General features: G+C 38.8%; 1 protein-coding gene across 1 annotated transcript in view; it reads right to left on the bottom strand.

The window, feature by feature from the left end:
* Positions 1-6329, bottom strand: part of NRIP1 (nuclear receptor interacting protein 1) — a 66517-nt gene extending 60188 nt beyond the window's left edge. Inside the window, exon 1 of the mRNA XM_031061926.1 lies at positions 6226-6329. The gene's annotated coding sequence lies outside the window, so the exon portion shown is untranslated. The remainder of the gene's footprint in view (positions 1-6225) is intronic.
* Between the last annotated feature and the right edge of the window lie 5790 nt (positions 6330-12119).

The raw sequence follows: 12119 nt of genomic DNA, 5'->3' as shown, positions 1-12119 counted from the left end.
TGGAAGTTGCAATCCTAGGAAAACACCATGAGACGAAAAAGGTGTGGGAAAAAGTTTTTTGGGGCTCTTTTTGTTCTGTTTAGTATGACACTTATCACGTACTCATCTCTTTGCCAACTACAAATACTCCTGAGTGGAGGGAAAAAAAAACAAAACAACCCACTCAGGCAAGCAATTTTTTCCATAAATGATAAGCAAAACAACTACAGCCAAACAAAGTTGAAGGCTACTGGCAACAAAATAGGGGCCTAGGCCCAGCTCTTTCTATTGCCTGAGAAATGAAGGAAGAAACCAGTATCTTGATGTTCTTCCCTGCTGTTTCATGCTGCTTTCTCACTGTATTTCTGCAGCAGTGGGAATAAAGACAAAAGAACCATCAAAGAACAAAGCCTGAGTCTCATTCTGGCAAAAACAGGGAGGGGGAACAAAAGACAGAGTGGAAGTGGATGGACTACTTATAGCAATTATTGTCAAACATTTTTGCACTTCCTTCCTTAATGTAGCTCCTTTTGTACACAAAGGCCTCCAAATAGTTCTGAGAGGTTCCCTTTGTAAAACAAGGAGAAAGGAAAACTGTAATAAGACTATGCAATGAAGATAAATCTTCCCAATAATGCAAGCTCCAGGAAACACATGGAGGTCAAATAAAACTATTATTTGCCTTTTCAAACACTATTTTCTTCAGCTGCTAAATAAAAACATTATGAAGCCATTTTACACGGTAAAATTTAACCTTCTATTAACCTTCCATATTAAGTAAACAAACCTTTCTAGCCAATAAGCATCATTGTGAACTCTCCGGGATGATAAGCAATACCTTAATTACATTCATTTACATGACTTTGAAATTGTTCCAGACCAAAGTCAACAACTACAAGGTCAAAGAGTATGGAAATCTAAAATAAGGAGAAATCCATAGTCTGCCCGTTCACAAGGATTGTGCAGCATCTTTCTAACCCACTTTGCAAAGGGTCAGAGATACCAACCAAGTACTTGCCTTCCATCAATTAGATCAAAAAAGCAAATCCTCTAAAACACCAAAGTCCATCCCTTCTTTTTTTGTTTTTTTTTGAAGCCTATTCAAAGTTGAAAGCAATGGACACTTCAGAATTGTTTTTAATGCCTAATGGCCAATCCAGCTGCAGGAACACTTTATGCAAATGTTTTATAATATTCTAAATGAAAGCCACAACATAAAATATACTTTTAAAAAACACATCTATATCACTGAGAACTTCTGAATATTTGGTATAGTGCCTTTATACCTGGGAATGCTAAACTGACAAGTTTGCAACTTTTAGAATGCTACATGAACACCTTCATTGCTTCATCCACGGTACACTTAGAGTGGGAAATGCCAATAATGCTCAAACAGCAATTAGAAAAAACTTTTTTAACAATGACTGTTGCAAGAAACTTCATCAAGTATGACATGCCCTGAAACAGCAGGAAAGTACAGACACAGTCCATCCATTCCTAAGATATTAGATAATGGCTCAGATATGATCAATAACAATCAAATTAGCCAGAATGGAGCACACATGCACGCTGCACTGATGGATCATTTCAGGATTACATTTTGTGTATTATAACCATGAAATTATTACAAATATACATATACAAAAATCTAAAATACAGCTTTTGGATTTAGGCAGTCCAATATTGATACACTGCAGCTGACAACGTTTTCTTAGTATTAAATTAGATAAATCTCCCTGCACCCTACTTTACTAGCCAAGCACTTTTTATACAACTCTCAAGCCAGCAACCTTCTGCAATTTAAGTATGATTTAGTGCAAGAGAAGCAATGAGTATTATAAAATTTATGCTTGTTCACCTTCTCTCCCCACAGAGAAGGGCAAGACGTTTTTTCATGTAAATATGTATTAGATCCAAATCATTTAAATAGATATTATTCCATAGAGAACATGATGCTGCATATGCCCATTTCAGCTCCATGCTACTAAATAAACTGCAAGATAATGATGTTGCCTTGCTCATCCTAAAGGACACTGTAAATATTTCTAGGCATTTCAAACAGAAGTAAAAAGAAGAGACATTCACAAGAAAAAAAGAAAAACTAGGGTGGCTCTTACAGAGCTTCTTAAAGTGAAGACAAGTTACTAGGAAATTAGGAAATCTCTTTAGGAACAGGTCACAGCTGCCACAGAAAAAATATAGCTCAGGTACATGGAATCTTTACAGTATGAATAGCATATCATTGCTATCATCCAACTTCATTTTCTTTTAAATGAAGAAGGGAAAGATAATCACATTTGCAAGGAGAAAACCAAGAAACTTTAGACAGGTGACTACTTCTAAAAATTAACATAGAAATGCTAAATGCAGGGTGCCAAATGCTAATTTGTCTCTAATACGTCTCAGTTATATTTAGCTACAAGTGTCACTGCTTGAATGGAAAAGAGACAGAACAGGGAATCCTTAAACGGTGCCTTAAAAATGAGAGCTTTAAGCATGACTTTTAGGTCAATGCATATATCTCCCTGCTTTTCACAAAATGCAACTGAAGTTAATCAGCATCTTACGTAAAATGCAATATAAGTTAACAATTTATTTCTAAATTGTGTATATATTTAAAGTGAGGAGCACTGTCATTTGACTTGAAGCCATCACATACCATTTGGGCCACAGTCAGTTATCTTACAATACAGTCTGACCTCTACTTGATTTTAAAATAGGATAATCACCTTCAACTGTGTATGAACCTTGAACATTATCAAAAACAGTTTTATTGCATCAACGATTTATTAATAGTCTTATATTAATAGTAATGTAGCTTTGACTTTACAAAGTCATAAAGATGACGGGAAACACAGTCAAGACTTATTGTGCCACCTATTTTATTTTAGGCTTCTAAGGCAACCTCATGACACAATCAGAAAAACTATCCTGAAAGTAAGAGCTACAAAGGAAAAACAACAGAATACGCGTGTATCGTCCCAGTTCAACAGCAGAGCAGGAAGGATACAGGCAGCATAATGAGCTCAGACAAATGCTGGAACCTTTCAAGTACCAAAACTGTCCTGCAGCCAGCTGTGCTTGGAACTGCAGGAGTGCTCGTGCTGAGACAGGTGAGCTCTGGACAGCAGCGAGGAAAAGGTGTGAGCCCGACGTGGGACTGCGCTAAACCAGATTCCCCTTCCAAGGAAAGCGCTGCAGAACGCCCAAAGCCTACAGGCTCACATTCAAAACAACGCTGAGCAAGGAGGAAACGTTCCTCACTGAGTGTTTCTGGTTCCCAGCTCTCACCCTGCCGTGTGTGCGGTCACTTCTGGAGCTGCTGGCCCCATTGCACCACAGTTCAAACAAAGAGCGGCTAAGAAAGTACAATATTCTATAACTGGCATTTACAGCATCGGCCTTGGACTCCTAATCTTTACCAGACGGGCACACAAATCAATCTATCAGCTCATAAAGGTATGCTTTTTAACCTCCAAAACAGATGGGATTGGCCAGAAACGTCTGGCATGTCAAACTGCTAATCGAGGCTGCCCTTTGCACAAAATAACCCACTTAAGTTGAGGCATGGTTGCACTGTACCAGACATTAGTCTGTGGGAAACCCATTTAACTGTCACATACTCCCGCCACTCTTGCTCTCCCTTAATTAAGCCTAATGCCTTATGCTTTGACCTTTTGTTCTAGCCTATTAACCCTATCTAGTACAAGTTCAAATATGTTAAACCTAAAAGTTTGCTTTTAATATTAAATGCCAGGCTGCAGATAGAGTGAGGGATGCTTCTCTACCTTGCAAGTTACCAACCCCTGTGTTAGTCCTCAAAAACAAAATATGCTCAAACACTGATCAGTTTCACAACAAACAAAGTGGAGTTTCTTGCACTGGCATAGCCTACTTTCTCCTCTTCAAAAGAGGGCGAGGGGAAACAAAAAAAAAATGAAACTTATGCAAGCAACTTCATATCCTCAGGCTTTTGGGTTTTTATCCAATAAGAAAAGCACATGCTATCAGCCAAGATCATACTGCACTCATTTGCTGTTCTCTGAAACCCATCATTAAAAATAAAACATAATTGGTTTACAGTGACCAATTTCTCCTCAATTAAAGGCTGCCTCTGCCAACCCTCCTCACACTGAGTCACCATCTTGTTCTTTTGACAAGATACTCACCCTTACTATTAGTATGTAATTCTCATATGCATCTCCAGGTGAGTTGCATCCTTTGAAGTTTCTCAGACTTGCACAGACTTAAACAAAGACATAATTTATTCATTCTAGCTACACACTTTTCCTTTTACGCAAGCTCAACTAAAGCATGGAGCACCTTCTACTCCACTATCTTTTAATTCACAAAGGTTACACAGCATCAACAACACCAGCAGATATGTTTTTAAAGCAGTACTCTTTTGGAGAAAGTCTACCCTAAGGGCCCAGAACTCTGACTTAAACCAGAACTCTAATCCCAGTGACAATAACAAACCTCTGATCAAGACACTACTGGACTCCACAACAAAGCTATTTATGTATGGAAGCAAGCTTGGTATACCAACAGAGGTATTCCACAATTAATGCTCATAACTAGTAAACAAACCTATTCCCCACTCCAAAAAAAACAACAACTGCCCATAACTGCTTTATAATATAGGTTAGAAACAGAAAACAGAATGCAAACTGTGTGGAGATTACCAGCCATGTGTACACTGACACACATGTTCTCAAATCTTTAGCTTAACCACCTTGCTGAGAAGTTGAACACTTGGTGCAACATCCTTCTTCAGAGTTTATGCTTCTGCAACTCTGACTAAATAGAACTCCTTTTACAAACAGGAAACAATCCTGAACCAAAGATCTGAATTACTTTGAAGATGTGAAAGATTTCAAAAGGCTTGTTGCCACTAAAGCCACTGTCTACTAAGTTCTATTAAAGCTGTATAAGAGACCATCTGCTGCTGATCACAACAATTCTCCAGTTTTAAATTGCTAATTAATTAATTATGTTTTAATTCCAAAGTGCCTGTCTTACTGATTCTGAGACCAGCAATTAATACCATTAACTTTTCTGTAAATACAATTGCTCAGACAATTATAAGAAGTTGAATGTTGCACTACAGCAACATTCAACTTCTTTTTTTGAAAAGTCATATAGAAAAAGCATTGTGGGGAAAAAAATTGATTTCTAATCTCAATTTCTGGTTATTTCCAAAGCACTGATTCTGGTTAAATCCAAATCCCTACAATTTAAAAAGTGCATACATTTTCTAGTGATTTCACTTGGCTATATTCTGTTGTGTTGGAGATGCTCAAACAGCACTACACAGACCAATGTTGTATTTGAGTAAAGTCAAACAATGCATGGATTTATTTAAAACAAGAGAAAAATATATCCTTGCATCTGCAATCTGTGTCATTACAATGGATATGAGAAAGCTCTGCAGGCTGGGATTTGGTATGACTGCCCACAAAAGTTGCCACTGGAGGCAATGCAAATGAGTCCTAAGAGAGACAAGAAACAAAACAACAACTGCTTGTCAACCATTGCATGCCCAAATTGTATTCTTTATGCTCATCAGCATTCTCAAGTTCTTAGGCACGCATGTAGGCCCACCGAGGACAGTGGGGCTACTCAAGTGAATAAAATGACTCACAAACCAAAGTGCATATACATAAGCAATCACTGGACAACACTTGGGGAATTATTCCCTGGTATCAAAGAAAAATAGGATTTAGGAAATGGGAACCAAGGGAGCAGATCCGAACAAAATGACAGCGATGCTAAAATGTCTACAAGCCATTGTAATGTAATATCTAATAATGATTTTACTGTGATGGTCCCTTGCCACACAAGCTCAATTTGGATCTGTTTTATTTAAAAAATAAGAGAGATGGTAACACAGTAAGTGTTATTTAATCTTCTCTTTCACTCTGAAATTACATGTAAATCAAGTTCTTCACTATTTAGCTGCCTCCCAAACAGGTGGGCTAAATCTTCAAAACTTAACAGCAAATTACACACAAAAAGTTCAGACATTACAAAAATACTTATTTTTCTTTAATCAGCACACATATTAAAAAGAAACCCAACTCTTACAGTAAAAGATAGGGATTAACTTGAACATTTGTCACTTCAAAACACATTATAATCCTAAAAGGCTTATACATGGCACACAGCTGTCTGACAGCTTTGGCAAGACAAAGAACAAACCCCAAACCAAAGAGACAAGGTAAACAACCCAAACAAATTATTTACCTTGAATGTGGTTCCATTAGGAAAGCTCTTCCTTCAGGAGTCCAAGGATGCAGTAATTGTCTTCCTCAAAAATTTCATGCTTGATCTGAAAAGAACAGAAGAAATACCCCAATGAAATTCTGCAAATCATTCTTTCCTACCTAATATGCCTTTAACTACTTTCTTACTGTTGGTGTCACAGAGAGCAGTGCTTTATTTTGTTTAGTACAAACAGCAAATAACATTTTCATAAGAAAAATGTAGTTTCAAACTTCAGAAATCAAAATCTTCCAGACAGAACCATGAGTAAAACTAGTAGAAACAACTCATGGTGTCTAGACTTGTGCTAAGGGACATTATTCTGCAAGAACAAAATCCACATTCAACTCTAAGCCAGAATCCTCTTTTCCTTCCTTTCATTCAAAAAACAGCTGTGACATGAAAGCCCTCCTTCCTATGTAGTGGTTACTGCTTAACACTTCAAACTTGCACCCATGAACATCAAAATCAATTTTTAAAGAGCCTCTATTAATTTACATATACATAAGGAAAAGACAAGAGCATAGTATAACAGGTGAGCTAAATGCAACAAAATTAGTTAAAAAAATAAACCACCAGAAATTGTAATATTTGCTTTTGAGAGTTTTAAGAATAGTATATAACACTATTTTGTTTTAGTTAGAGAATGTTATGAATTACAATCCCAACCTTAAAAGTTCTTCTCAGCACTTTTCCATTACTCTTAAGTGAAATTTTCCTAAAGGTTGCAAACTTAGAGCTAGCCCAGATCATTCCTATTTCTACTATTTCAGCCTTGTTGTTATGACAAGCTTCACTATTAAAGGTCTTTCTTTTTAGTTATCACCAAAGCAGCAAGCTTATTATGCATAGAGTCAACTTTAGATACAATAAAATACACTTAAAAATTTTTAAAAGAAGATACTTTTTCTGCTTGGCAATAGAAGAGTTCCTCTCCTTATTTCAACACCTTTAGCCTCTGTTCCCACCCCCAAAAAAATGCATACAAAAACTTTTTAAACACAGAATTTCTCTAGTGCTGAGGACCCCACAGGTGGGTCCAGGTGAGTAGGATAGAGGGGAAAAGTGGGAAGTGTGTGTGCTGGGGCACATCTGAGCATTTCTCCCTCCACAAAACCACTTGGGTCCAAGCCAGATTAGAGAAAACATCTAACTCTGACCACTGCAATGTGCTTGCTAACTAGGAAGAGATACAGGTGTTGATCAATGGGTCATCATCCAAAAAAACACCTATTCAAAGCTTTCAGGGACATGAAATAACAGCAGCATGCTGGACCACTGCCAGCACCAAGACCCAACAAAAGATGCCCAACAATAGAGCAAATTAAGCTGAAAAATAATTAAATACCCTGGAATACTACATGCTATTTTTAAATCCTTCTTCCATATATATAACAAAATGAAAAGGTAAGTTGCACCACAGAAGGGGTGCAGTCCTCAAAATTTGTATTTAGTAAGGCAGCGGAAAAAAGATCTACCATCACAGTAAAAATTAACAGGGAAATGGCAGGTACAGTGACAAAGGTGCTAACAAACAGTTCAAAGCCTTCTCAACTCCATTTTACTGAAAGGGTAAATAAGCTGGATGTGGAATCTTTTATAGACAATGAAAAACAGGACAAGAGGTCCCAAAGAGCAGAAGAAAGCCGCGCTATGAAAAAAACAAGCCACCTGAATTTGAGAAAAATAGTTAAAAATAGTTAAAAGAAAATTCCAGTATTACTGCTCTATACTATAGATGTAGACAAAATGTTTTGAACTTAGTCATTCTTATTTCCAGGGAAAAGAGATTGCTGCGTAGCAGGGAAAAACACAGAACAAGACACAAAAAACACACTCCACGCAGTATTGCCATCAAGGTTCAATGTACAGATGGGATTTCCTTGAGGTCAGCATTCAACAGTCTTTTTTGTATTATTCCAAATGACTACAAAAGGTTTATGAGAGTTCAGTGAAAAGACAACAACAGAATTTGTTATTTCTGGGAAAAATTCCATATTCCTTCAGTATGTTTTAAAAATTGAGGAGAAAAAGAAGTAACTTTTCTAGAATATTTTATTCCCAAACTCTCTGCATCTGAACCACCCACTTTACACACCTTATAGTTTTTGTAATGTTGATTTGTGTTGTTTCATGGACTACCAAATGCAGGACAGCTGATAACACAAACACCACCACCAAGGCCATCTCCTGGGGCAAGAGCCATCATTTCTTTTTACATCTGAGGCAAGCCCTGCTTTTGACATCACTGAAAAGCCTTTTCAGTTCACCTTCCCTCTCTCTTTTCACAGTGGGATGGGGCACAGAGAAGAAGCAGAAAGCAGGTAGAAATTAATCTTAAAAGTCGGCTATGGAAAAAAATTCAGAACAACAATACCAACTCTAGGACCAATGAGAACAAAAATATGGTTCATCTGTGAGCAAGATTTAAGATCTGTAAGCAAGACTTACTTGCTTGGATACATTTCAACACAGAACTTCATGGACTATTTTTTGGGGCAAATTAAATACTGTCTTGTTTGTTTTCAAATAATAGTTTCATCCAAGATTGAAATACATTTTACATCTAGCACCTGATCTCTCTGCTCCCTCACAACTTCCTTTCTTGAGAGGAGGAAGATCATCCCCTCAGAAGTTTTTCCCAACACCCAGTTTCTCTCCTACATTAAACTCACAGTCTTAGAAACCAGGGACTAAACCAGAAGATCTGTAGCTTCTGCTTTTAATCTGATTTTGTCTACAAGCAACATTGGTTTTCCTCTGCTGAAGGCAATTTGGAAATAAGTGGTATGAAAACAAAATTTCACTCAAGACAGGCAATTAAACAAGAGCAATGAGCTCCAATAACAATTTAAGTATTAGAAGACTATGCCAGGAGGGGTTTGACCCAAGCTAAGATGTCTAGCAACTGCTTCTTCCCCTTTCTACACATGAATATTTATTTACATGAGTTTTAGTTTCTATTCTCCTTCTTCAACCATCAAGCCAAGTGACCTGCAACAGACAGCCAAATAAATTACCAAATTAATTCTTTCAAGTGCTAAATAGGTCTGTGAGCATTTCCAAGTATTTGAAATAAATAATCCAGAAACCCTAAAGAGCAGGCATTTCTCTTTACCAAAAGAGTCTCTCTGCCCACTTTTCCCAAGGAATATCTTCCCACTGGGAAACACATGAGTTTTCACGTGATCCCAGATGTTCACCCAGAAGTACTGGGTGCCAAGCCTTGTATGTTGCTCTCTAATTCAGTGTTTTCCAATGCAACTAGCGAATCCCTAACAGCAAAATGTGGGAAAGCAATGCCACAACCCTGCTAAACATTTCCCCCCAGCTCTCCCCCTGTTTGCTGCAGGCAGGCCAGCACAGCTCAGAGTTAGCGTTCTTATCGTCTTGGCCTGTTGGCAGGAAGAAAGAGCAAACCACAAACGCTGTTACCATTAACCTTTTTGTCTTTAGTTCAAGGCTGTTTAGACAGACTGTCAAATTTATGCTTTCTATCTTTTTTGTGCTTTATGCGTATTCTTTCACACCTTCTCCTCTTGCTCAGGCTTCACTCCTGACCTACCTACCTTTCTGCTTGTTTGTCATTGCCTGCCCTCCTGAGCAGCAATGATTTATATTTCAAACTTTGCACTTCTTGTCCCAAAAGGGTATTTAAGCTTTTTAATCCATAGGATAGCTATCCCTATTAACCCTGCCTCCTGCTCATCACCCAGCCCATCACTCAGTAGGTGGGAGATGAGCCCTGCCCTGCCTGCAGGCCCCATGCATGGGAGGGTGGCCACCAAAGCCCCCCATGGAAAAGGTGCTTGTGCCCCCAAACCAGGCACCCAGCTGGGAACCCCACACTTCCCCAGGCTCTCTTCTGGATCCCCTCCACTCCCTGTACATTTACGCACAGGAAAAAGAAACACAACCAACAAGACTTTTGGGGTTTGAGGTACAGGCAAGCTCTGAAGAGCTATTCTAAAAGAATAATTCAAAGATCTAATGGTCTTCATGTCTTCTCTGACAGCTCTGCAAGGAGGTGTCAAGCACAGCCCTGGAACAGGACAGCTGACTGGGGGAAATGCAACTCCCTGGCTTTGCCTTGGGCAAGTTTATACATGCGCTTGGCACAGTGCAAAACAGGGTTTATCTTTTATTGTAGCCATGGCCCGCACTGTCCCTGGTAAAGTTAACAGTGCTCTCACTGCTCATGATAATAAAGCTGGCACTAGAGAAACTTCCTGCCAATGTTCAAAGCCTGAAAAATAAAGTTAGCTCTGAAGAGACAAAACAAGCTTTAAGCAAGCAAGACTTTGTCAATTCTTTTAAGCAAATCCTGCAATAAGGAAAACCACAGGCAAATACGAGCACCATAAAGTTAATTTATGTTTGAATAACTGAATCACTTGAAGTTTTTCTTGATGCCTTTTACAGGACAAATTTACCCCAAACACTGCAGGTGATACAGCAAGTGATTAGATCACTCTTTTAAGTTTACAATATAAAAACATTATTTACTTTTGCTTCTTTATCAACATAATTTTTATGACTATAATAAATTTTGGTTAGCACATCCTTCCCTTTAGAAAAAGAAACAAGCATGGGAAGCAGAGAAGAAGAGCATGTTTTCATCTGCAATTTTCTGCCAAAAGACTATAAGGGGAAAAAACCCCAAAAACCTCAATCCAGCATGGTTTGGCATTTGACTGCATGCTGTGTTCTGTGCATGCATGGCCTACAAAACCTGAAAGCCATTGATAGCTCCTGCTCATTAGATAACCCAGAAGCACAGGCCAGTCTAGCAGCAGGTCAGATTTCACCCCTGCCCAAAACAAGCAGTTGCTACTCCCTACCTCCTCCATGGCACACTCAGAACACAAACACCCTTACATACACATTTCACTCATGACTAACTCGCTGTCTTGCTCTGGAGTCCATGTCAACTCTATCTCAGGAGACCACTGACAGAACAACAAGTCAAACTCCTCGACCACAAGTTTGGGAACACAGCTGCTTCAGACAGCAAAAACCCCAAAGCTGCCTGAACACTTCTCGATGAGAACTTCTGCCTTCCAAGATGTTAGCTACTCATGCCCATAGAGCAGAATTACTCAGATGCCATTAAATCTGATCCCAACCACAAGATATCCTCAGCTCAGAGAGCTTTTGTCATCTGGCATCTTAATGTGTCACTCTCTCATGTGTTCAGTCAGCCCTGGAAGCAGTAAATCGCATTTGTGTATTAAAGAAAATGTTCCCTGCTCGCTCAGGAATACACATCCCCCTTTCCACAAGTGACTGCTTCCTCCCCACAGCTCTTCGCAGATTGGATTCGCACTCTTTGTTAAATAAAGCTTTACGGTATCTCCGAACATTTATAGTGCCATGACTCAGTTAAATTCTAATCAGCCTGTGAGCTGTCTGACACTGCAGCAGGTCCCCTCAAAATAAAACGAGGAATAATATAGTCTCCAGATTCCAGAGAGATGAGGCAAAAGAGGACAACTTCCACTTCAGCCTTCTTAACAACAACATAATCCCGAAGCCAGGAATCCCACTGTTTTTTTCCAACACCTTCAACATGTGTCAAGCATTTTATCCGAATCCTTCTTTAAATTAAAAGCCCAGTAAATCACCAGGATACACAAGACAGAAGAAGAAAGGTGCAGCACAGACACAAGGCTGTCTGCTCGCTACAACGCTGCCCCCGTTTTGCGTATACTATGTTTCCTTATGTTTCACTACCTTCCAACTTAATCACCCACTGACACTTCGAAAGAAGAGCCGCAAACAACACGTTCTGTAGGGGAAAAACGAAGGGTGGAAGTGAGAGGAAGAAAAAATTTTAAAATTCACCTTTAGAGGGCTTCGGGGACGCACAAAAAAAA

The sequence above is a fragment of the Geospiza fortis genome, unplaced genomic scaffold (genome assembly GCF_000277835.1).
Source record: "Geospiza fortis unplaced genomic scaffold, GeoFor_1.0 scaffold24, whole genome shotgun sequence".
In the NCBI taxonomy this organism is placed as follows: domain Eukaryota; kingdom Metazoa; phylum Chordata; class Aves; order Passeriformes; family Thraupidae; genus Geospiza; species Geospiza fortis.
This window is presented reverse-complemented; position numbering and strand designations above follow the sequence as displayed.